This window comes from Carassius auratus, chromosome 16 (assembly GCF_003368295.1).
Source record: "Carassius auratus strain Wakin chromosome 16, ASM336829v1, whole genome shotgun sequence".
NCBI lineage: Eukaryota > Metazoa > Chordata > Actinopteri > Cypriniformes > Cyprinidae > Carassius > Carassius auratus.
In genome coordinates this window covers 20538779-20564664 of record NC_039258.1, presented here as the reverse complement: position 1 = coordinate 20564664, position 25886 = coordinate 20538779, and the positions used below count along the sequence as shown (strand labels likewise).

General features: G+C 39.4%; 1 pseudogene; it reads right to left on the bottom strand.

Annotated features, from left to right (window-relative positions):
* Window positions 1-5590: 5590 nt before the first annotated feature.
* LOC113116786 (uncharacterized) lies at window positions 5591-25141 on the bottom strand (annotated as a pseudogene).
* Window positions 25142-25886: the final 745 nt, after the last annotated feature.

Sequence of the window (25886 nt, the reverse complement as noted above, 5' to 3'; positions counted from 1 at the left end):
CGACCACCGAGAGCGGGCGCCGGATCAGGTGGCTAAGAAAGAAGATAGGGACTTGCCCGTCTTACATTCCTTCCAGCAGATCCGAAAGCGAGTCCCACGAGCACAACCACCATTTCGCCTCGGCAAAAGCGGGACTGGCACCGCGAGAAACGCCAGTGAAAGCTCTCTCCTCAAAGAGAGCCTTCTGAGAGTGAAGCACAGGCTCGCATCGCAGCCGTCAACTCCCTCGAGAGCTGACACTGCGCGCTTCACTCTAAAGCAGACAACACACGAGCAGCCCTTTTTTTTTGGCAGTGAAAACACATAGCCTGAGCACTGCCTGCTCTCGCCCAAAACTTCCCTTGATTGAAGCTTTGACAATGGAGTTTATCAGTGGACAAATGACACTAAATAAGACTCAGAAACAGATAGCGACTGACACACACACAGAGCGCTTGCTGAAGACACAAGGCTGATATCCGGCTTCGCCGCTCATGCTTTTATGCTTCCAGTTCTCTGATGTCAACCGCCTATGAAGTCTCGCCCTTCCTTTGGACTGATTATACATGTTATTCAGAGACGTCACGCTGGACAGGTTCCCCAAACGTTCTCGACGCAGCTCGAGTTCCTGAAGAGGAACTATGAATTAACACATGTGGAATCATACATGGAATTATGTACATAACAAAAAAATGTGAAACAACTGAAAATATGTCATATTGTAGGTTCTTCCAAGTAGCCACCTTTTGCTTTGATTACTGCTTTGCACACTCTTGGCATTCTCCTGATGAGCTTCAAGAGGTAGTCACCTGAAATTGTCTTCCAACAGAGATGCTTAGCACTTGTTGGCCCTTTTGCCTTCTGTCTGTGGTCCAGCTCACCCCTAAACCATCTCGATTGGGTTCAGGTCCGGTGACTATGGAGGCCAGGTCATCTGGCGCAGCACCCCATCACTCTCCTTCTTGGTCAAATAGCCCTTGATGCCTTCAGTGTGACTCTACAATTTTCATAATCATGAAAATAAAGAAAACTCTTTGAATGAGAAGGTGTGTCCAAACTTTTGGTCTGTACTGTATATATATATATATATATTTCCTTGGTAATGCAATGTCTGATTTTAAAATGATTTTAAAATGATCAATTTTGAGATTTTAAGCTTTCAACTGATATATAAGTATTGATGATCTCAAAACCATGGTAGGGAAAAGGTAATGAATATTTAATTTTTGTGACAAAGGTCAGAACTCCTGTTATCAGGTAGATTTTTGAGGTGCACTGCTGTCATAGAATAATATTTTACTTTTCCTATATAATACGTAACGTGTAAAACAGTAGCAAAATATATATCCAGGATTCTTACCCCTGGTTTCACAGACAAGGCTTTAGTCTAGTCCCAGACTAAAATGTAAGTTGTAATGTAATGTAATGTTTCAACAGAGCAAAACTTGTTTTGTCTCAAGATGCACACCAGTGTTGTTTTTTTCTAAGGTATTTTTTATAAAAAAAACTTTAAAATCCTTATTGAACTATGACCTTGTCCTGGCTTAAGCTAAGCCCCATCTGTGAAACTGGGCCTTAGACTTTTACAATAATATATAGTTTGAAATGATTATATTAAAATATATTTGTATAGTTGTATTATAGTGCAGTAAATGTAGGTGACCCACTGAAGGGACGGGTGACAGTTAAGATGTTTTAATGGTCTATATGCTAAACTTTTGCTACATTGTGAATGTGATTGATCCTACAATGCTGCTTTTACACACTTGTATTCATATACAGTACAAAAAAATAAAAAATAATTAATAATAATTCTAAGTGAGCTTGTCCTGCTGCTGACACCAGATAGAAACTGATGAATACAGTGTCTGGTCAATTATTAATGTAAGCAGATGGTGCCACTTCTGCTTATTGTACATTCTAATGGTTAAAAAATAAGCACAGTAGCTTAAAACAAGAAGAAGAAAAAGAGGAAGAAAGGGGACTGAAAAATGACTTTGAAAAGTACATACTACTACGTCTTTCATCCAGAAATAATTTGAAGACCTCCTGAGAAACCTTGCGGCCATGTTTAATTGCTGCATGCCAGTTGGGTCTGTCATTTGCAAGTGCCTCCCAGTTGTCAAAGTTGATGGAGAAGGCTTGAAGATCCCTCTTAATTTCGTCTTTAAAAAGTAGATGAGGACGACCATGTTTGCGGGGGTCGTTTGCCAGCTCGCCATATAGCAAGATATTTGGGAGGCGGGTGTCATTCATTCTATAAATATGCCCAATCCAGCAGAGGTGGCGTACATGAAGGATGGTGTACAGGTCACTGGAACCAGTTCTCTCAAGTATGACAGAGTTCGACACATGGTCCTTCCAGCATGCACCCAGTAGAACAAAGGCAGCAAAAATGGAAGGCGTTGAGGCAATGTTCGTGTCTCCTGTATGTTGTCCATGTCTTGCTTGCATATAGTGCTAAGTACACATGCATGGTATACACAGACTTTGAGGAGCAATGAGAGGTACTTGTCGTGCCAGACACGCTTGCCCAATTTTCCAAACATTGATGATGCGCTCCCAATGTGCGTGTCAAGCTCTGAATCAAGGTTATAGTTGTTTGATACTGTAATACCCAGGTAGGTGGATTTGTCTACCACAGATAGACATATGTTGTTAATGTATACTGTAAGATTCAAGGTTGAAGGTTGTGCAAGGATAACTGTCTTTTTAAGACTAATCTGCAAACCAAACTCTAGACATGCAGCAGCAAAAGATGAGCAGAGTAGTTGTAGATCTTCCTTTGAGAGGGCAACAAAGGCAGAATCATCAGCATAAAGCAGCTCACGTACCAGAACATGGCATACTTTACACTTTGCCCGCAGCCTGGCCAGATTGAACAGTTTTCCTGTGCTGTGGGTGTGTGGAAGGATACCGGAGTCATCAGGGAAGGCACGGCATAGCAGGGCAGAGAAGAAAATTCCAAAGAGGGTAGGAGCAAGGACACATCCTTGTTTTACCCCACACCTTATCTGGAGCTCTTAAGATTGAGTGCCTTCAGACTGTACGGTTGCCGTCATGCCCTCATGAAACTCAGTAACACCTTCAGTAACTTTGGTCTTTGTTGGATGAGGAAAAGTCCAGATCGACTAACATAGTCAAAGGCCTTGGAAAAGTACATACACCCCAGTCAAAATGATACTGTCATAATAAAATATTCTACATAAAATCATGTGAGAAATCAAGCATATCTGCTGCATGTTAGTCTGTTTATGTAACCAATCACACTACTTAAAGTAATTAAACATCTAAAGATGATTCATAAAAAAAAAAGAAAAAAGAAGAAAAAAAAAAGCTGTTTCTGTAGGATATTCTTAGTATCCTTATTGCTGAAGTGGTATTGTTGTTCTGGAAAGTTCCTATAAAGATGTTTTGCAATCTCGTTGTGAAGACATACCACTACATGTCACGGGGACTACTATGCAAGTGCAAAGGAGAATGATGACAAAGGAGTTTCACAAATAACAGTCTTCCAAAAACGGAGTAACATAGGGGAGAGAGAGGCACACACATAGCACTTGGTATTGATGTTAACATCGGACAAAGGAATCAGGGAACAATACAGTGCTTAACATTGTGTATTTAACAGGACACAGGTGAATCAAATTTCTACTCAAAACGAGATGGAGAAACTGGGTCACGGGGTGCACATGGGGAGAAAAGCACACAGTTATTATTCCTGATACCAATGTTGGGTAGGCGACAAAGGTTTTTTTTTTAGCTTTTTTTTTTAGCTTTTCTAAATTGTGGCAAAATAAATAAATAAATAAATAAATGTGGCAAAATGTTTCAAAGTCTTATGAAACTAAATTCCCGTAAGTTTAGAAGGTATGTTACATGTTATAAAAACGTAATAAAAAGGTGCTTTTCACCTCAATAACATCATATTCACAATCAAGTACAATGGTACTAGCATTTTGCTGTAGGACTTCCTCTCTTCAGCTGAGACTGGGCAGAGTAGTCAAAACAGAAGGAGTCATGATGGAAGGAATCAAATACCAGACCCTTTTGGCTCGAGACCTTCAGGACTCCATTACAAAGATAAGGACAACGAGGAATTTAATATTTCAGCATGATAAAACCAAACCAAAAATAAAGTCAACAAAAGAATTGATTCAGAAGAAGAACATTTTGGAACAGTTGACTAAGAGCCCAACATTTAATCCAATCAAAAACTTGTATAATGTGAAGACTGGAGATCCCTCACAGTTTTTTATGAATCTGAAGCACTTTTGCAAGGTATAGCAAAGTATAATAGACAAATAAAGATGTGCTAAACTGATATACTGGCTGCTGTATTAAAAGCAAATCATGACCTAACCAAGAATGTGCTACTTTTTTTCTTTACTTCTTAAACGCCTGCAATTCTAACAGGGGTTTGTAGACTTTCTATAGTAATTGAATGTCTAAGGATATCATAATTGTACATGACCTGTCAGAGTTAAATACAGATAACAAAAAATGTGGTGTGCTTACAAACACCACCTGATTCTTGGCAATCTTTGCTCTTCACTAGATTTGCCATTTATTTTTTCCTGGTATACTCCTGTGGTTTGTTTTTGTGTTCATATATTTTTTTATGCCTACACCTAATGCCTCTGAAGAGAATTGTATTGTCTCTGCTTAAATGTCATAGAATATTTTCATACCACACTAGTCTTTTTTAGAATTTTTAGAGTAAAATGGACATGTTTTTTAATTCCCTCTGATAAGTGACTGATCCATATTTTACACCAATATTAAGCCATCAAAGTATGAGACATCAAAGTGTGCCATTCTTTCAGTCACAAGAAAGGAGCTGATTGAAATGTCCCTTTGTTGTTGTGTTGAAAGAATATCTACTCCAGAGACTAAAAAATATCCCCAGCTCTCTGCAGATCCCAAACTATAACTCCAAATTTAATAGAAGCATTTCCTTTGTTGTTCAAAACATTGCATTATCTTTATCCTTCCATGGTAGATTACATTTTAATAATTTGGCATTAAAAGAATATTATGGATCTCCCAAAACATAACCTTACCATAACTCTGAAATCTGATTGGTTGATATACATTTTATTTCAGGATGTTTAACCAGAAATATGTCATGAAATCATGGCCACCATCTTAAAGCTTAAATATGAATATCATTGAGGCAAACAAACAAAAAAGATTAATTACATAGCAGGTTATTATTAAGCTTACACAAGGAACAATTAATATATGATGCATGCAAAAGATTACCTTTGCAGTTCCACTGGAAATAAATCACTGAAGTGTAATTGAAATCAACACTAGAGGCAGTAAAACTATGACATCTTTTATTCCTTTCTAAACAAATTATGATTTAGAAGGCCAGATTAAGGAAATCAAATTTTGCATAATTATTTATACTGCTGCATTGGACACCATAGATCATGACATATTCACAGATCCATTACAAAACTATAAAAGGTATTCAAGGACAGACTCTAAGATGGTTTAGATGCTAACTGTCCTTTTGCTACAACTTTGTTTATTTAAATGGTGAGCCACAAGGATCTGTCCTAGGTCCTCAGCTATTTTCAATATACATGTCACCCCTTGGTAATATTATTAGAAAATGTGGGATTAGTTTGCATTGTTATGCTGATGATCATCATCATCATCATTGCCCTTCACCCCAGCTGGGGTATGGGCCGTCAACCAAGGATCTCCAGAGTCATCTGTCCTGAGCTGTAGCCCATCTTTGCAGTGTCTGCCTCAAGGTTGCGCCGCCAGGTATTTCTTGGTCGGCCCCTCTTCCGCTTGCCTTGGAGGTTCCACTTCAGTGCCTGGCTGGTGTTATTGGCTGGTGGTTTGCGCAATATGTGCCCTATCCAACCCCATCTCCTCTTCCTGATGTCTTCTTCAATGGGAAGTTGGCAGGTTCTTTGCCAAAGGTTGGTGTTGCTGATGGTGTCAGGCAAGCGGATCTGGAGAATACTTCTGAGGCAGCTATTTACGAAGGTCTGTACTTTACTGGTGGTAGTTTTATTCATCCTCCAAGTTTCTGCTCCATACAGCAAGACTGACTTCACATTGGAGTTAAATATTAGAATCTTGGTGATCAAGGACAGCTCTCTGGAGGTCCATATTTCCTTTAGTTGGATGAAGGTGGCTCTTGCCTTTCCAATTCTTACCTTGACATCCACAACTGTTCCACCATGCTGGTCGATGATGCTACCCAGGTAGGTAAAGGACTGCACTTCCTCCAGTGGATTTCCATGCAGTGTGATTGATTCGGTACTGGTGGGGTTGATCTTCAGAATTTTGCTCTTATCTTTGTTGATGTTGAGTCCAACCTGTGCCAACATGGCTGCCACCATGTTTGTTTTCTTTTGCATTTGCATTTGACTGTGCGAGAGGAGTGCAATATCGTTGGCAAAGTCCAGGTGATCGAGCTGGTCCCACAAGGTCCACTGGATTTAGTTTCTATGTTCCCGAGTAGATGTCTTCATTATCCAATCCATGGCGAGGAGGAATAGGAATAGCGACAACAGACATCCTTGACGAACTCCGATTCGCACCTGGAAAGTATTTGCAAGCTGCCCTCCATGTAAGACTCTGCAGGACATCTCGTTCTAGGAATCCCTGATAAGGTTGGTAATCTTTTCAGGGATGCTGTACTGTCATAGGAGCTTCCAGGGGGTCTCTCTGTCCAAAATGTCAAAGGCTTTTTCATAATCAATAAAATTTATATACAACAGTGAGTTCCACTCTAATGACTGCTCTACTATAATAAGGAGTGTCGCTATCTGATCCGTGCAGGATCTGTTTTGCCGGAAGCCTGCCTGCTGGTAGGGATCTCCCCTACATTTTTAGGGAAGATCCCTAATAATGTAAAAGACTGGATGACCAATAATTGTCTCCTATTAAATTTGGATAAGACACATATCTATAGTGACTCAAGTCCCACAGTGGAACTCCAGAAGGATAAAAAGGAGGAGTTACGGCAGTGAAGGACAAGAGAGGACCAGGCCTGGGTTTTATTTCGTGTTTTGGTTTTGTTTGTGTGCGGCAGTCATCCGCGAGGGCCTGTCACGCTATTGTGTGTTTATTTTATTATTAAAGTTTATTTAAATGTTCACGCCTCCTTCTTCCAGAGACTACAAATGTTTTTACATGGTTGCACTTTCCTATAAGGCCCTTAATAGTTTAGCTCCTGCATACCTTACTAGCTATCCTACAATCCATCATGCTCCCTAAGGTCACAAAACGCTGGACATTTCAAATAATGCATATCATAATTTTGGACTGCAGTTATATCAGTTAAAAGTGCATTATAATTCTTTAGATTGGGTTAAACTAATTCATTTTACTTGGTTGGAATAGCAGCTGTGCTAATTATGTCTCTATTTGTTTCTCCATTTTTGCCATGGGAATTACATCCTGTGGTAACTAGGATTGACACAAAATTCAGTCTGGATCCAGAACCCCTCGGAAGAGATAATGTCAGAGGACCTCAGATGATGCTAAACCTGAAACAATATACAGAACTACCAACTTTTGCTACAAGTGTGATAGCATCATATAATAATTGCTGTTAATAGTGTTTGTCTGTTTAAACATCTTTAATATTTTTTTTGTAAATTTCTGTCATATGCACATAAACTGACAGTCACCACTGATAAGCCACTACTAAATAGTGTAGAAATGTAATTATCTGTTAAGTTGGTTTGCAATGATTTGTATCGTAAAACACACTATACAAATAAACTTTAATTTAATTTACACAATATTATGACTTCAAATCAGTTTAAATTTGAAAACTGATACTTTTGTACATTAGCATTATACAGCTTTATTGGGTTTTGTAACACAGTAGGTTTGCTTGGAAGCTTAAGCAACATGGTGTTGCAACACCTCAATCCCATACAAAAGGAAGTTAAAATAGCACATTTGCCTCAGCGACTGCTTGTTTATATTACTTTTGCATTTGCTAACACTATTGGGTAGGTTTCGGGTTGGGTTTGGTGTGGGGTTTTCCAACATGGTACATCATTAACCTTTCAGCCACGCTTCTCGGACATTTGAATTCTGAACTGCTGCAATACATATGTTGTGACACATAAGAAGGCGTTAGATCCATTTGCAGCTTTATTGAGAATAGTCAGACAATACAGGGTCAGAAACCAGCAAGGCAGAACAATGAAGAAAAGGCTTAGACAGTACCTTAGCCAGGCGAGAGAATAGGACAGGCGGCAGACAGACAGAGTTCAAAGAAGACAATACGAGTCGGAAAAGGCAGAGACTAATCAGGGAATCAATAAACAGCCCAAGGTCAATACACTAGAAACAAACACGGGTAATAACACTCAGAAAAGACAGCCAGTGCAAATCAAGACTTCGCAGTGACTGAGCGAATGGTGACTGCTTATATGTGTGTGTGTGGGAATGTAAATGTAAATGAGATCCAGGTGTGGAGAGTGAAGAGGTGTGATTGAAGTCAGGTGTGGTGTGAATGATCAGTCCCAGATATGATGATGGGAAATGGAGTCTGAATCAGAGTTCGATAATATTCAGGGGACAGTTCCCTCTGCTGGTGATGAGAAGGTGGTACAGGAACCTCCTCTGTAACAGAGCCCCCCTGCTCCATGTGGCTCCTGATGCCAGGGTCTTCAACGAGGTCGGAGAGCCGGCTTCTCCGGATGCGACCTATGAAACTCTTCCATGAGAGTGGGGCCAAGGATCCTTAAAGCTGACTCAGGATCGTTCATCCGGGCCGTACCCTTCCCAATCGACCAAATACTGAAGGGTTGTCGCCCCTGCGTCTTCAATCAAGTAACTAGTGCACTTGATATGCCTCCTTGCCGTCATCCAGGATATGCAGGGGGGTCTGTGGCCTGGTTCCCCCCTCAATCATGGCGTTGAGACAGTATAATGCCTACCCCGTGTTAAAAGCATCAACCTCCACAATGAAAGGGTGTTTTGGGTGTAGATGTCGAAGGATCTGGGCAGTGGTGAACCGAGTCTTTAGTTCGTTGAAGGCTACGCGAGACTTTGGGGACTAACTGACTGTATGTGTGTCGTTTAGTCATTGCGGTCAGTGGGGCAGCGACTGAACTGAAGTTCCTAATAAATCATCTGTATAAGTTTGTAAACCCCAGGAAATGTTGTAACGCATTCACTGTCTGAGGGTGTGGCCAATCCCACACTGCCTTGACTTTTTTCTCATCCATGGCTACTCCCTCCTGACTGATAATGTACCAGAGGAAAGAAGTGCTGGTTTGATGGAACTCATATTTCTCAGCCTTGGCATAGAGTTGATACAGGATAAGGCGTTTCAGCACTGACCTCACATGGTGGACGAGTTCCTCCAGATAACTTGAATAGATAAGGATGTTGTCTATGTATACGACTACCCATCTGTCCTGGAATATTTCATTCATGAAGGACTGAAAAACTGATGGAGTGTTTGCTAGGCCGAAAGGCATAACCAAGCACTAGTAGTGTCCACTAGTGGTGGAGAAAGTCATCATCCATTCGTCTCCCTTGCGGATGTGAATCAGGTTGTAAGCATTACGTAAATCCAACTTGGTGTAGTATTTGGCGAAGCGAAGCTGTTCTAGTGTGGCTGGAACTAGCGGCAATGGATAACGGAATTTAATGGTGATACCACTGAGGCCCCGGTAATCAATGAATGGCCATAACCCTCCATCCATCTTGTGGATGGCTGAATGAATCCCTCAGAGAGTTCTTCGTCAATGTAATGCTTCTTGGCTTCTGATTCCGGTTGAGATAATGGTAATATCTGCTTGATTGTGCCATCCCAGAGAAGCACAAAGTCACTTTTACGGACTTTTAAATTAAATGTTCTCTCCTGGTGGAATGACCTCCCCAACTCAATCCGAAGTCCTTAGCCATCTTCAATAACCATCTTCTAACTTTAACACTCACTATTCTAATTCTATTCTTTAAAAAAATCTAACTACCTTTCTAATATTTTGTATTCTATTTTATTTTCATTTATTATGCAATTGTATGTGTGTGTGTGTGTGTGTGTGTGTGTGTGTGTGTAAAGATCTCCAATACTAGCTTGCTCTATTCTTTTTTTTTATTCTATCCGTTTTCTTTTTATTAATTATATTATTTAAAGGGGGGGGGGGGGTGAAATGCTCATTTTCACTCAATATCCTGTTAATCTTGAGTACCTATAGAGTAGTACTGCATCCTTCATAACTCCAAAAAGTCTTTATTTTTATTATATTTATAAGAGAAAGATAGTCTGTACCGATTTTTCCCGCAAAAACACGAGCGCCTAGAGGCGTGACGTGTGGGCGGAGCTAAAGAATCACGAGCGCGAGTAGGCTTTCGCGTTGAGAGCATGTGGAAGCTGTGACACAGATCCAGAGGCTGAAATTTAACAAGAGCAGCATCAGCAAAGGCGGTATGCTATGTGGTACTGTATGTACTGAAACTGTATATATTTGCTTAGCGGTTTTGGAAAATGACTAAGTTCCACTTTATGTCGTCTTTTTTATTTTTTTAAGCTGTACATGTGGAAAGTGCAGTTTGATGACAACATCGCATGTTGTTTACTTGATGTGCTTACGTGCTGAAAGCTAAGTTAACAACACAGAGATATTTGAAGCAGTTTTACTCAACGCCTGCGGTTCCAACACGATCGTGACCCTTTTTCGTTGGGATTGCATCGTCCTTCAGAAATAAACGATGTGCAATCCGAAATGCAGGGAACAAAACACTTGCACAACTCCGTTGATGCTCTGTAAATATAAACTCCATCCACTGGTCCCTTAATGCTGTTTCTCTTTTGGTAATCTGTGCAGGGTTGTCTTGCCCTGGCAACCAAAAATACACTTCTTTTGTGACTTTTCGCGACGCTCTCGCTCTGATCAGGCTGTGCTCAGCCTCTCAGTGCTGTGCTATACGGCAGAAGAGCGCGCACTTAGGACCCATATAAGGAAATTCCGCTCCATCTAACGTCACACAGAGCCATACTCGAAAAAAACTTTCCGAAACTTGTGACAAACCGGAAGAGGTTTTTTTTTTAAATACTCCTTCAAACGTACAACTTAATTTTTTAAACTTTGTCCATGTTTAGCATGGGAATCCAACTCTTTAACAGTGTAAAAAACTCAGTATGCATGAAATAGCATTTCACCCCCCCCTTTAAAATACCATGCTACATGTACGTTGTTACCCTAACTGAGACTTGTTATAGCACTTATATCATTGCTCTTTTTGTTGTTTTTGATTGCTTCCACTGTCCTCATCTGTAAGTCGCTTTGGATAAAAGCGTCTGCTAAATGAATAAATGTAAATGTAATGTAAATATCCGCCCTTTACAAGGAGTGGTGCAGGGCATCAGATCGATGACGCAGTCGATAGAGCGATGCGTGGGAAGATGTGATGCTTTCTTCTTACTGAAGGCGTCGGCAAGGTTGTGACGAGTGGGGCGGGGCCGAGGGACGTGGGAGGAGCGAGGCTGGTGGAGTGATTGGAGATTGTCTACACCTGTTCGACCCACCGGTCTCGAGGCCCACGGAGGAGATGGACGGATATAAAACTGGAGCGACGACAGTGAAGGACATGAGAGGACCAGGCCTGGGCTTTATTTTATGTTTGCTTTTTATTTGCGCACATTTTGTGTTTATTTTGTGATTATTAAAGTTTAATTTTGATTGTCCACCAGTTCCCGCCTCCTTCTTCCATCGAGCAGGCGAGGAGTGTGCCGCCATGGTTGTCAAGGCGGTGGGCTGGAGTGAGTTGCCCGCACGCTCGCAATGTGGAGGAGCGGCTGCCGTCCGTGAGGGAGCGGAGGAGTCGCCAGGGGGGGCCGGAGCCTGCTGCCTCCGTGAAGGTATCTGGAGGAGCAGGGAACGGGGGACTCCTGCCGGCTGCCCAAAACCGGAGGAGCCGTCACCGTCCACCAGGCGGCGGAGGAGTGTCGTGCCGTCCGCCGAGGGCCGTCCAGTGCCACCACCAGGCACCGCGGAGGAGATCACCCAGCTGTAGGAGGGCCGAGCAGCAGTGCCTCTGGGAACCGGAATTTTTTTTTCTCCTCTCTCCCCTCTCTAGTCTCTGTCGTTCCTCATCCTTCCATCTCCTTTTCTCTCGCCTCGTCTGTCCTACTCCCAGGTTCCCGCAGGTCCCTGCGAGCGGTCCCCCCCGGAGTGAGGGGAGTAGAGCGCAGTCTCTAGGGTCCCCCGGCCTGCGAGGGGCGATGGAGGTATGTGACGAGTGGGGCGGGGCCGAGGGATGTGGGAGGAGCGAGGCCGGTGAAGTGATTGGAGATGAGCTACACCTGTTCGACCCACCGGTCTCGAGGCCTATGGAGGAGATGGAAGGATATAAAACTGGAGCGACGACAGTGAAGGACAAGAGAGGACCAGGCCTGGGCTTTATTTTATGTTTGCTTTTTATTTATGCGCATCAGTCGTCTGTGAGGGACTGATGCGCTGTTTTGTGTTTATTTTTGTAATTAAAGTTTCTGTTTGATTGTCTGCCGGTTCCCGCCTCCTTCTTCCCGTAGTTTTTATTATTACAAAGGTCTACGAGTATGTTGGGGCCAGATGTGAAGTATTAGTGTCAGGAGCTGAAGAGAGAAAGGCATTAATGGAGGTTCGCGTAACTCTTGACAGACAACGTTCTTGACAGGCAACGTTCTTGACACGTGGTGCCCCATTGAGTGATTTGTCCTTCCCTCCAAGAGATGAGTGGATTGTGTGTGTCTGCAACCATGGTAATCCGAGGATGATGGTATGTTTGAGTGAATTAATGAATGACGTAGAATCAAAGGAGTTCTGAGTGCAGGGTGATCAGTCCCAGGTATGAGGGGGTGATGGGAAATGGAGTCCGAATCAGAGTTTGTTAATATTCAGGGGACAGTTCCTTCTGGTGGTGAGGAGGAGGCGTTACGGGAACCTCCTCTGTAACAAAATACCTGAAGCAATGTATTGTTCACATATTGAACACACATTTTAGTGCCACTCACTACACATTTCACTTTGAAACTGCTGCGAAACATTCAATAATGTACATATCATTGATGTTGCAGAAATGTCACCACAAGCTCACATTTTTAATGAGCCTGGGTTACAAATTGTTCAGTCTTTTTTTTTTTTTTATCTTTTAGGATCAGTGCATTGCTCTGTACCAGGAATGTAACCCAAAACACACTTCTTTCCACTGACCTTAACTCTTACCCCAGGGCGGAGTGCAAAAGGAGTGTGTTCAGCTGGCGTGTAGTCGACCATCATTTCCACTTTTGAATATCCAATTAACAAAAGTAATCACTGAAACATGGAAGCAATTCTGTTGTTATGGTAAATGTCATAGGATTGATAATCATAATAACCCTCGATAAGCCGCCCATTTATTTCTCCCTGTAACTAATGGGAAATTTGCAATTAATCATTGTGGTTTAATTAATGATTTATCATACATAGAGTGGTTGGACGTAGACTGATCGTATCACTCTTATTTCTGAAAGTGAAAATTATTTAGAATATTTCAACACAGAAACTGGCCTATGCCTTGGAACGAAGTTACCATTACTCTTTGCAAGAGCTAGGGTGTTCGTACCTAAAGGAATGTTTAATATTCATGAGCAACCAAACCTGTTTTGCAACTTAAACCCAACCTGCAAACAGTCAGTCATTATCTGCTCCCAGTAATCAATCTTAAACTCTCAATTACCCAATGGCCTTAGTGCATGCAGAGATAAATGAAATCTCTTTGGGGTACTCACGGTACAGCTGAAACAAGACAGGACCCAGAATGCTGTGCTTCGTTGTTAGAGACAATGGGCTAATTGTGCAAGGTTGCGCCTCAGTTAAAAATCTGAGCATCTAGACGTCTCTAGGGTTTTGAGACTATGCCAATAATTAGGTGAGCCACATTAGACACGCACAGTTATTGTCTCTTGTTATGTGTCTTCTAATTAATAAGTGGCGGCTTCTTTATCTAGGAATAATTTGTTGGTCTCAGAGGGCAGCTCTTTGATTATTATGGGGCATGAACTTATTCTATGCAGTGCAAAACTTCATATCCAGCCTCTGAATGTAACATATAACATATAGTTAAATAAGACTAAATAAGAGTTTCCTATAAATGTGTAACCTCAGTGTAGCAATTCCTCTTTTCTGTTTAGCTACGATCTTATCTCTGTTTCAGTTCAGCAAATTGTTTTGAACTCTTAGAAAATTCTTATAAATATGATTGAGCAATATTTTGGAAACATAAAAACATTTTGTGCACTCATGTTGTGAGATGCTGAAAAACAGCAATATACATTATGACACCACGGCCAAACATGGCTGTCTAGACTGTAAAAATAGATGATCGAGAAAAAAAAAAAAAACCTGCCTTGTGTGGAACGCCCATAGATATTGCATTGGAAAGAGTGATAAACTCAATTACTCAATGGACTGCTGTATACTGTAAGTCATGTACTATGTAGAAAAGCAGTATACTGGTAATTTGAAGACATCGTTAAGTTTACAGATCTTTTCTCTATACCTAAAATACAACACACTGAAATGCGTAATTTGAAATGGCAATAGAAGGCGTTTTCCACCACTAAATAAAACATAATAATAAGAAGAAAAACAAAACACAATTGTGACTTTTAGAATTGTGAGAACATATTATATGTATTTATTATGCCTTATTTTGACTATTTATTTTTTTAAAGTGTAGGCTTATGTCAATGATATGCAAATAAACGTTACATCTGAATCAACTTTTGTTAATGTCTATTTAATGCTTTTGTTCTCCACAATAATATTATGTCTATGCATTATTTTAGAGACTTTACTCAGGGAATACTGGGGGGGGGGGATTGAATGTAATCAACTTTTAGCAAAAAAATTTACATTTATTTACAACAAGTTGGTTAAATTTGGAACAGTGTTTAGAAAAAATGAAACTCATATATATATATATATATATATATATATATATATATATATATATATATATATATACAGTATTGTTCAAAATAATAGCAGTACAATGTGACTAACCAGAATAATCAAGGTTTTTCGTATATTTTTTTATTGCTACGTGGCAAACAAGTTACCAGTAGGTTCAGTAGATTCTCAGAAAACAAACGAGACCCAGCATTCATGATATGCACGCTCTTAAGGCTGTGCAATTGGGCAATTAGTTGAATTAGTTGAAAGGGGTGTGTTCAAAAAAATAGCAGTGTGGCATTCAATCACTGAAGTCATCAATTTTGTGAAGAAACAGGTGTGAATCAGGTGGCCCCTATTTAAGGATGAAGCCAACACTTGTTGAACATGCATTTGAAAGCTGAGGAAAATGGGTCGTTCAAGACATTGTTCAGAAGAACAGCGTACTTTGATTAAAAAGTTGATTAGAGAGGGGAAAACCTATAAAGAGGTGCAAAAAATGATAGGCTGTTCAGCTAAAATGATCTCCAATGCCTTAAAATGGAGAGCAAAACCAGAGAGACGTGGAAGAAAACGGAAGACAACCATCAAAATGGATAGAAGAATAACCAGAATGGCAAAGGCTCAGCCAATGATCACCTCCAGGATGATCGAAGACAGTCTGGAGTTACCTGTAAGTACTGTGACAGTTAGAAGACGTCTGTGTGAAGCTAATCTATTTTCAAGAATCCCCCGCAAAGTCCCTCTGTTAAAAAAAAGGCATGTGCAGAAGAGGTTACAATTTGCCAAAGAACACATCAACTGGCCTAAAGAGAAATGGAGGAACATTTTGTGGACTGATGAGAGTAAAATTGTTCTTTTTGGGTCCAAGGGCCACAGGCAGTTTGTGAGACGACCCCCAAACTCTGAATTCAAGCCACAGTACACAGTGAAGACAGTGAAGCATGGAGGTGCAAGCATCATGATATGGGCATGTTTCTCCTACTATGGTGTTGGGCCTATTTATCGCATACCAGGGATCATGGATCAGTTTGCATATGTTAAAATACTTGAAGAGGTCATGTTGCCCTATGCTGAAGAGGACATGCCCTTGAAATGGTTGTTTCAACAAGACAATGACCCAAAACACACTAGTAAACGGGCAAAGTCTTGGTTCCAAACCAACAAAATTAATGTTATGGAGTGGCCAGCCCAATCTCCAGACCTTAATCCAATTGAGAACTTGTGGGGTGATATCAAAAATGCTGTTTCTGAAGCAAAACCAAGAAATGTGAATGAATTGTGGAATGTTGTTAAAGAATCATGGAGTGGAATAACAGCTGAGAGGTGCCACAAGTTGGTTGACTCCATGCCACACAGATGTCAAGCAGTTTTAAAAAACTGTGGTCATACAACTAAATATTAGTTTAGTGATTCACAGGATTGCTAAAAAAATGTTTGTACAAAATAGTTTTGAGTTTGTACAGTCAAAGGTAGACACTGCTATTTTTTTGAACACACCCCTTTCAACTAATTGCCCAATTGCACAGCCTTAAGAGCGTGCATATCATGAATGCTGGGTCTTGTTTGTTTTCTGACAATCTACTGAACCTACTGGTAACTTGTTTGCCACGTAGCAATAAAAAATATACTAAAAACCTTGATTATTCTGGTTAGTCACATTGTACTGCTATTATTTTGAACAATACTGTATATATATATATATATATATATATATATATATATATATATATATATATATATATATATATATATATATATATATATATATCAGGGCATCCAAGATATAGGTATAGATATATCCACAGTAGTTTAAATTTTGATACTTTTAGGTTAAACCGTTCTTGTCTTGTCATATAATGCAGGTATATGGTCGCTACGTCAAAGAGCATGCAGAAGTCAAAATTAAACAATTCCCCATCGTAAGTACACATTGATGGCCTAAGACACTAAACAAGCGGTTTGTTTGAGAAAACAAACAGTATTTATATTGTTTTTACCTCTTGTACACAACCATGTCCAAGTGATCTAAGGGCGCACGCGCTTCCTGGTGTGTGACGTTTTTGCGTGTTCTGTATTTGTCTGCGCAAGCACTGGAAAGCGCTGGAAGTGATCTCTCGTGGGTGTACATCACTCATTGTTTACACAGAACAGAGATTGTAGGTAAGACGGCTAATAGAAATGGTACTGAGTTGCGTTTATCCGGGATGTTTAAACTGACATGAAAGAAAACAATTATGTTTGCTTAAACTTACTAAAGTTGTGGAGGGTATGCTGCGATCATTTTTCCCCTGGATGATTTTACAAACCAAGGAATGGATCTCATAGTACTGACATCTTCATCTGTGCCTTTGGTGTTTTCGCATCCAATTGAGGTATGTGAACCATGTCTTTAGTAAGTAAGTGTATGGGTGTGTTGATATCAAGCCGAAGAGCATTCAACCATAACTTCAAGAAAGTAGGCTCATAAATTGGGAATGCGTGAAAACTCACCACTCTCAGATGAGTTTGCACGAGCATACGTAATTGTTTTCTTTTACGTTGATTTAAACATCCCGGATAAGCACAAATTAGTACCATTACTATTAGCTGTCTTACATACAAACTCTGTTCTGTGTAAACAATAAGTGACGTACACACACATGAGAGATCACTTCCGGCACTTTCCAGCGCTTGCGCAGATTAAGCCAGAACGTGCGCACACGTCACACACCAGGAAACGCACGCGCCCTCAGATCACTTGGACATAGTTGTGTAAAAGAGGTAAAAACAATATAAATAATGTTCGTTTTCTCACTGCTCGTTTCGTGTCTTAGAACATCAATGTGTACTCACGATGGGGAATTGTTTAATTTTGACTTCTCTGTGCATGCTCTTTGTCGTAGTGAACATAGACCTGCATTATATGACTGACAGACAAAAATGGTTTGACCTAAAAGTATAAAAATTTTAACCACTGCGGAAACAAAGACACCTACATCTTGGATGCCCTTGAGGTAAGCTAAAACATACCAAAATTTTATTTCAAAGTGAACTATCCCTTTAACTACGAAAAACCAATTGCTTAATGCCAGGAGGTGATAGTGATGTTTGGTGGGAAAACCACAACACAGACATGAGTATTAGTAATGTACTAGACTAATTCTGTTATGTTTTGTTGTAGTAGTTGGGCTGTCTCACATCCTGTTTGATCAAATATTGTTTCGACTTAAAATTCAAGCCAGCTTTAGTTCTATATTTTCATCCTTTTCATCCAAAAAAAATTTCTGCAAAAATGCTGCTACACCTGTTTATAGAAATCTTTCTGTAAATTATAACACCAAATTCTAAAGGTATTGTAGAACCGTTGTTTCTGTTGGCAAAGTCATATTATATAGTAATGGCATGAGCTTCAGCACAATGCCAAGTGACTAGGTGAAGAATGCTTGGCAGTGTGTAGAGTTCTGGGAGAAAGCTGGAAATCTGTCCTCTGCATGCACACTGGCATTTGGCTGTGGTGCTGAACTCATGAGGTGCACAAGACAGCAATGAGACAGAGCTGGGGATGTGCTGATGTATTTTGTGCTGTTCTTAACATCAGCATCCCTGTGAGCTAAGGAAGCAGAAAAGCCATAAGTGCTGGTTACAAGTAGCTCATAGTTTATTTGCCAGTCTCTTTTATTGTTATACTGTCAAACAACATTCTCATACATTATGTCAAACAAAATTTGTGTCCTGGATGATGCCAAAAAGAATGAGAAACAGATCTCACTCTTTAGACAGAAACACAGTAAATCTTTTAATTATATTAGGGTAACTGTATGTCCTCTTTTTCCAGAACATGCTCTTGCTTGGTTTTCTAAAATGTCTGGTTATTGATTTTTATTTTCCTAAGCAGCAAGAAGTTGTTCAGATGTAAAATGTATTTGTATTGCTTTAAACCTATCTTTGTACAGTATATCCCAACCTTGCATATGCCACAAATGGTCAATGACTGAATGCTATTATTCAAACAAATTTTCAGCCATTACCTTCAGCAAGTATGAAACAATAGGAAAATGAAGTCAAAACTTGGGCCTTGAGGCAAAAAAAAAAAAGAATAAATAAATAAATAAATAAATTAATTAAACATCAAATGTAGATTGATTTGACTGATAAAATATTTTTATTATTGTTTACTATGGCAACAGCAATTCAAAATTCATTTGGCAATGTAAATAAAGCAAAATTTACTGTTTAATTAAGTACTGATTTCAGCATTCTCTCCAAAACAATATATATATAATTATTATTTATTTATTTTATTTTTTTAGTAAAAAATAACAGTAAAATTCACTGCATTGGTTGAGCCAATACTGCTGTGGCGAGATGGTTGGGATGCTCAAACAGAGAAATGTAATTATTATACAAAGCCTCATTGCTTTAGTGTCATAAGGGAATACAACATCGCTTATACAGTATTAAGTATCTTGCATTATTATTGTAGTTGAACTCATGGTCTGCCCCCCCCCTACCTCATATCCCCCCAGGAACCTGCATGAGGAAATTCAGGAATAACCAAAGGGCAAACCACACAGACGTCTAAATCCCCCAGTGAGCCAGAAATCTCTGGAGGACACAGTATTATTTTTTTGAGAGGACAATGATGAATGGGATGTGCAATAAATGGCTTCGCAGGGGACTGTTATTAATGATAGCATAGGAAGCTGGAAGACACACTCATACTCATGCTCAGAGACATGTTCTAAAGGCAGATCTCCCGCGTGCTCTCATGCTTTCTCTCGGTTTAATTTATTTGTTGTGTTTTTATTTATTTATTTTTGAAAATGCAGTGTCAGCTCACCTGTAAATATTCTGCACACTTGGTCTTATAGAATATGTCAGTCAGAAGGTCAAATTTAACAATAATTTGTCTCTTGCAGTAACTATTTCAGTCTGTAGGGCTTAAACTTTTTTTTTTTCGACAGGCAGCAAAAATATATATTTTGGGTGTATGTAACACAATTCCATTTAGTTGTATGTTGTCTAAATACAGATAAAAAAAAAAAAAAAATGCAAATAAAAAACTGTATCCCACTACAAACATGACATCTGTCTCTCAATATGTGCTTTTAATAATGTTAGAATGTTTTAGTATTTCGGAATTAGATTATGTAGTTATCCATTTCTTTGAAAGTGTAATGCCTTTGTGGAAAGAATGTGAAATCTGTGTATTTATGGCCCACACACTCTTCTGATTGTCTGTGAATTTTGATTGATCTTGTCCCATCAACTGTGTTGCATCAGTTTCTTTTTGCTGGAATCTTATCACATCGTGTCTAGTGGGAACACTGTAAATTCGGGTAACCAGCACAAAGCATCTGCAAAAACCCGGTACCCATTTGGTGAGAATCACATTAATTTGATGGGAACACTATTTTCATTTGACTTGCATGATGGGGAAATGTGGAATGGAGTCATCTTTAGTCTAACCATTGACTCATTATTTATGGTGCCTGCAGGACTAGACCAGTGCCCTTGAAAACACGACAATAAGCCAATGTGAAAATGGGGATTGGAAAAAATGAATATCTCCACAGAGGCCGGGCTTTCTACAAGGGTGTGCAAATTCAATTATTTATTTGTACATGTATCCTGCCTGTGGGCTGACCGCACAATCTAAATGGTAATAGCAGCACATTTTATTTTATTTTATTTCATTCTATTTCAACCAACGTTCTATAACAAAATGTCATTGGCTAGTCATGAGGTGGTTCTAGCACAGCCACTGCTTCATTATCACAGAACTAGAACGGTTAATTTGATGACTATATTTAATCCTCAACAGACCCAATGATAATTTAATTTATTTATAAATGCAGTATCAGTGCATTGAAAGTCATAATGGGAAACATAGGGACCTTCATTTAAGATAGATGGAGAGCATGTAAACTAATGAGGAGATATAACACAAGAGGAGGTAATGTTTCCTGAACATTACTAGGAGTCAACAATTTTTTATGTCATCCTTTTAATTTTGCGATAAATCTCACAATTAAACACTTGAGTGATATGTAACCCCCAAATCCACCAAAATAAGTGACTGAATGAATGAATGAATGAATGAATGAACGTATGGACTATATTTTTCCTTAAAATGCATATGTTATAATCAATATTATAAAGCTTAACGTAAAGACCCAAAAAAGCCAAAATGTGTCTTAAAGGTCAAACATAAGCATCTATGTATATCACAATTACTATGTTTACATGGACATCAGTAATCTAATTACTTATCCTATTCTGAACAAGACACTATTAAGATTAATGTGTTTACATGAGCTGCTTTTAGAATATTCCTTTCATGTTCCCATTTTACATGTTATAGTACATAGATTGATTATAATGGGACACATCATTACATCACCACTCTACGCCATCCAACGTTCAACCCAGAAATCCACATATACAGTTTGACTTCATTATGATGCAATGTATAGTTTTGGTTGATCCATTTTTAATTTTACAAAAGCTTATAGTGCAGTTTGAAGGCATTGTTAAAGCCATGCTCTATCGTTTGTCGTCAAACGATTAACCACTGCCGTATATGTATCGCAAAATACTTTTAAAAGTCCTACACGAGGGTAATAATGTGATTAAGGTGTGTACATGTCTACACTGGACTTTAATAATGCAACTAGGAATAGGCCTACTCCACATGTCTTAATTTGATTTCTGTTTACTTCAAATATGACTTAAACCGGATTAAGGTAATCAAAAATATGTTTACATGGTAGATTCCTAATCATAGTATTGTCTTGATTGTGTTAAAATTGGAATATCATTGTCCATGTAAACATTCTCAATGATATTTAATAGTACAATTTGATTTCATTTTGAATGTTTCATAATTTCAGATTACATTTTCAACAATCGGCACTCAAAATACATCCAGAACAGAGCTGCCAATGTAATTTGGTGTGTTGTATATATATATATATATATATATATATATATATATATATATATATATATATATATATATATATATATATATTTCTTTTTTTTATTATTATTATTATTTTTTAAACCGGTAACTTGGCTGGAAATGCAAATAATATGTGACAAAATAGTTCAAATCTAAACCTTTCATTTGCACCTGTCTTGAAATTGTTTTGATCACACCCTTCTAAAAAAAAACTGAACCATTACAAACAGAAGCTGAACCATTACAAACAGAAGCAGGAATAAATGTAGCATTAGCCTGCAATCTTCTTGATGTCAAAGTAAATTGCTTTCATCTTAGCCAGGTTTTCAGGGTTTCTTTGTAGCAATGTGACAAGGCTACTGATTAAACCAATGGGGGATCAATAATGCACTAGGCACGACTGAAAACTAGCACAGAGAAATCACCACCCCAACCTCTCAGAGCTGCCACTGATAGCGTTCAGCTCACGATGGGCACAGCGGTGTGAGACAGGATCCTCTGTGGTGTCTTTCACCCGGCATTTTCCACTGGAGCGCAACAAAGATGTGGGCTACGCATTTGCACCTTTTGATTACCAGTTTGTTAGATCATGACTAATGAGGTCTGACAAACACTGAGTGATTGTCATTGACAAGGGCTAGTGGGGGAGATCTCACTGCCTAATATCATCGGGAAATGGAGCAAGGGAAATGATGAGGCCTTACTTATGTTAAAAACAAGCCAAACACATTTCAGAGGTCTTCCTCGTGTGTTTTGCGTGTGTGGCACAAGTGCTGTTTTCAATGTCAGCCTGGAAGCTCCCTTATCAAATTGAGTAATAGCATTCAAAATGTCAGTAAATATATTTATAATGTTACAAGAATTTCTGATCTAAATGTTGAAAACAATTCAACTGCTTTTAATTATATTGGTCAAAAGGAATGTATTTAAAAATAAAACTGTTCAGTAACATAAAATCCTAACCTTAATACTGACCGCAAACTTTAAAACAGAACCAAAATCCACAATTCTAAAATGATCCAGGGCAGTCTCAGACAACTTTTTCTAAATAGTACCTTAACATTGTGACAACCTCTGTTCATGACATTAATAATTTAAATCGCATCTGTAGTCTTAATGAATAAGACATCTCTCTGGAGTCCATGAGGCCATATTTGTTTAATACTTCTATCATAAAGTACAATGTAATGATATTATAGAATGGTTTAGGGCAATACAGCTATACAAACACCAGACGTCTTGGGTAATGTTATAGGCAGTAAGGCTCACTGGCTGAGATTGTGAGCAATAATGGCTTTGTGTAGGTTCACGGCTAACACCACGTTCATCATCAGTGGGTGAAGCAGTCTGCAACATCTGTCAGACTAGCACACCCTCACGGAGTGATAGAATGGGGTGGATATCTCCACTGACAGCATCCACAGAGCACAGTGAGACTTCGACCATGTGAGCACTACTGGGTTGACCCTTGAAAAGAAGAGTTCCAAATACATCCGCCCACTGAAAAGTTGACACTCTTTTAGCAGTTAGCTCGCTCCAGCTGCTTAAAATGCTGAACTGGTGAGATACTGTCAAGTTTGCATTAGTTGTTTCTTGCTGGCATCTCAACGAAGTGTGTTGCTGTGAAGATATTCTGCAAGGATTTTTAGTTGCTATGCTATGTCTGTAGTTTTGTGTTTTGTCTTTGTGACTACTTGTAGCATAAGGCAAAACATGCAACCAAATTGAACGTTTGCAGAGAGTTTGATTGAAAGGGAATCTGACCAATCAGAATGCGTATATTATGTGCTGTCGCTGCTATCCACTGTCTTGTCCGACAGCTACGACTGGTTTCAACAGAAATTCATGTTAAAACAGGGTAAAAAAGACTGGCTGATTTGAAACTTTTTCAATATAACTTAATATAAGAATGTGTGCAGTGCTATTCTATGCTGTTGTTGGCTGCCACAGTAACAGAAATATGAAAATATGGTTAAAGGAATTCCTATAAAGTACTTGTTTTGCATACCAGTCCATGTCTGGCAACATGGCATGCAGCACTTAAAATACTGGGTGTGAAATACTAAAATAATATTTTAAAATGTGCTCTTACCATTCTGTGGACAAAATCCTGTGAACTTCGCCCTGATCGGAAGCTGTATATTGAAATGTGCATAATAACCTCATCTGTTTTCAATGTGCTTCATGCCATCTTCCCACTCATTCAACTAAAACAGGTCCTTTACTGCAAAAAGACAGTCATTGCAACACTGTAAAGTGTTGAAACTACGGCACCATGTGCTTTTTAAAACCATTTCCATAGTTTTCACATTACATTGTCAGCTCGGGAAATGTAAATGTGTATAGAAACTGTACACAAAATGTAAATGTGCAAACACACCAGAGACCGCAACAGAACAGTACAAAAAAATGTAAATGTGTAAAGACATTAGAGTCCGGAAATGTGAAGCACTGTTCCAGTCGGGCAAGACTTCCGCATTCAGAAAAATGTGGATTAGATTGTGTTTTATTAGTGTTGTCTGTCGGCACATTGTCAGGTTACTCTTTTCTCTGCAATGTACTTTTCACTGCATGTAGTGTGATAGTGTGGGATAGCAGCAGTAACTAAGGGTGGGCGGGTCTTTGTGAACAGTCAATTCGATTGCACAGGTCGTCCGGGTCCTCCAGGATGGCACATTCATATGTGTTGCCAAACTAAGTTTGGTGTCTCAAAAACACAGAGGAGATACCAGGAGATGGCCCATTACACTATGGGAACTGGGCAGGTGTGTAGAAACACAACAACCCTGAAGAAAAGAAGCATATCTGCTCCTTTTTGTGAGGAGATGCCCTGCCAAATGACCTTCGCGTGACTCTCAGAAACAGATTCCATGAGGGTGGCTTGAGGGCCCTAGGTTCTGTAGTGGAACCCGTGCTCAAAGCCCCTCACCGTGCAGGTCGATTGGCATTTGACAGAACTGGCCGGTCCGCCACCGGAGCCTGTTCTCTAGCATAACCGTTTTGGCAGTGGGTCAGCGATGACATGGGGATGAATATCCTTGGAGGGTTGCACAGACCTTCACATGCTGTTAGACCATCGTCCGATCTTAAGATGGTGCAGTGGGCCCTGGGTTCGTCCTGGTGTATTACAATGCCCAGCTTAATATGAAGGCACCGATGCCATCACAATCCACAGACCTGAAACCAAGTTATGTATCAGAGCATCTGAACCTGCCAGGTAGCACCACAGTCTGTCCAGGAGCTCACTGATGCCCTGATCCAGGTCTGGCAGGAGATCCCCCAGGACACCATCCACCATCTCATCAGGAGCATGCCTAGATGTAATCCAGAGAGTATACAGGCACACAGAGGCTACACACTACTGACTTGCATTATGAGTTGCTATCATTTTGAATCCAGCCATCAGTGGGTTGATGATTTTGGTTTTCATTGACCACGGTCACATTATTTTGCTCTCAACAAGTTATTATTATTATTGTTATTTAATTGCAACAACAATAACAACAACAACAAAAACATACAAAAATTATATATTGCTTAAAATAAAATGTCAATATTTCCTTAAAATATCCAGAATGTTCTCAAAAAAGGGTCTGGAAGAATCTTTGTGAACATGGAGTGGGCTGGTCAGATAAGAGGGGAGAGAGGGGGAGAGGGTCTCTGGTTTCATATCAGCCTTCCGAGCTGCCAAACACCACTGGGACCAACAATTGAAATGGAAGTTTATAAGAGATGACTATGTTTCCACATCAAATTTGATCCCACTGTAGAGGCACTATATTTAAATGAAAATAAATAAACAAAAATGCACACATATATACATACATAAAATTAGAACTATAAAATTATAATAAAAATATTAAATTAGGCTACTTCTTTTCCCCATATTGTCAATATGTTGTAAATCTTGATGGCTTAAAAATATGCTTCATATACTTTTGCTAAATATAACTTGTTTATTTATATTTTATTTTGGAGTTAAATGTGATTTACATATGTTATCGAGAGATTCAACCATACTTGGTGAATCCGCAGTTAAGGCT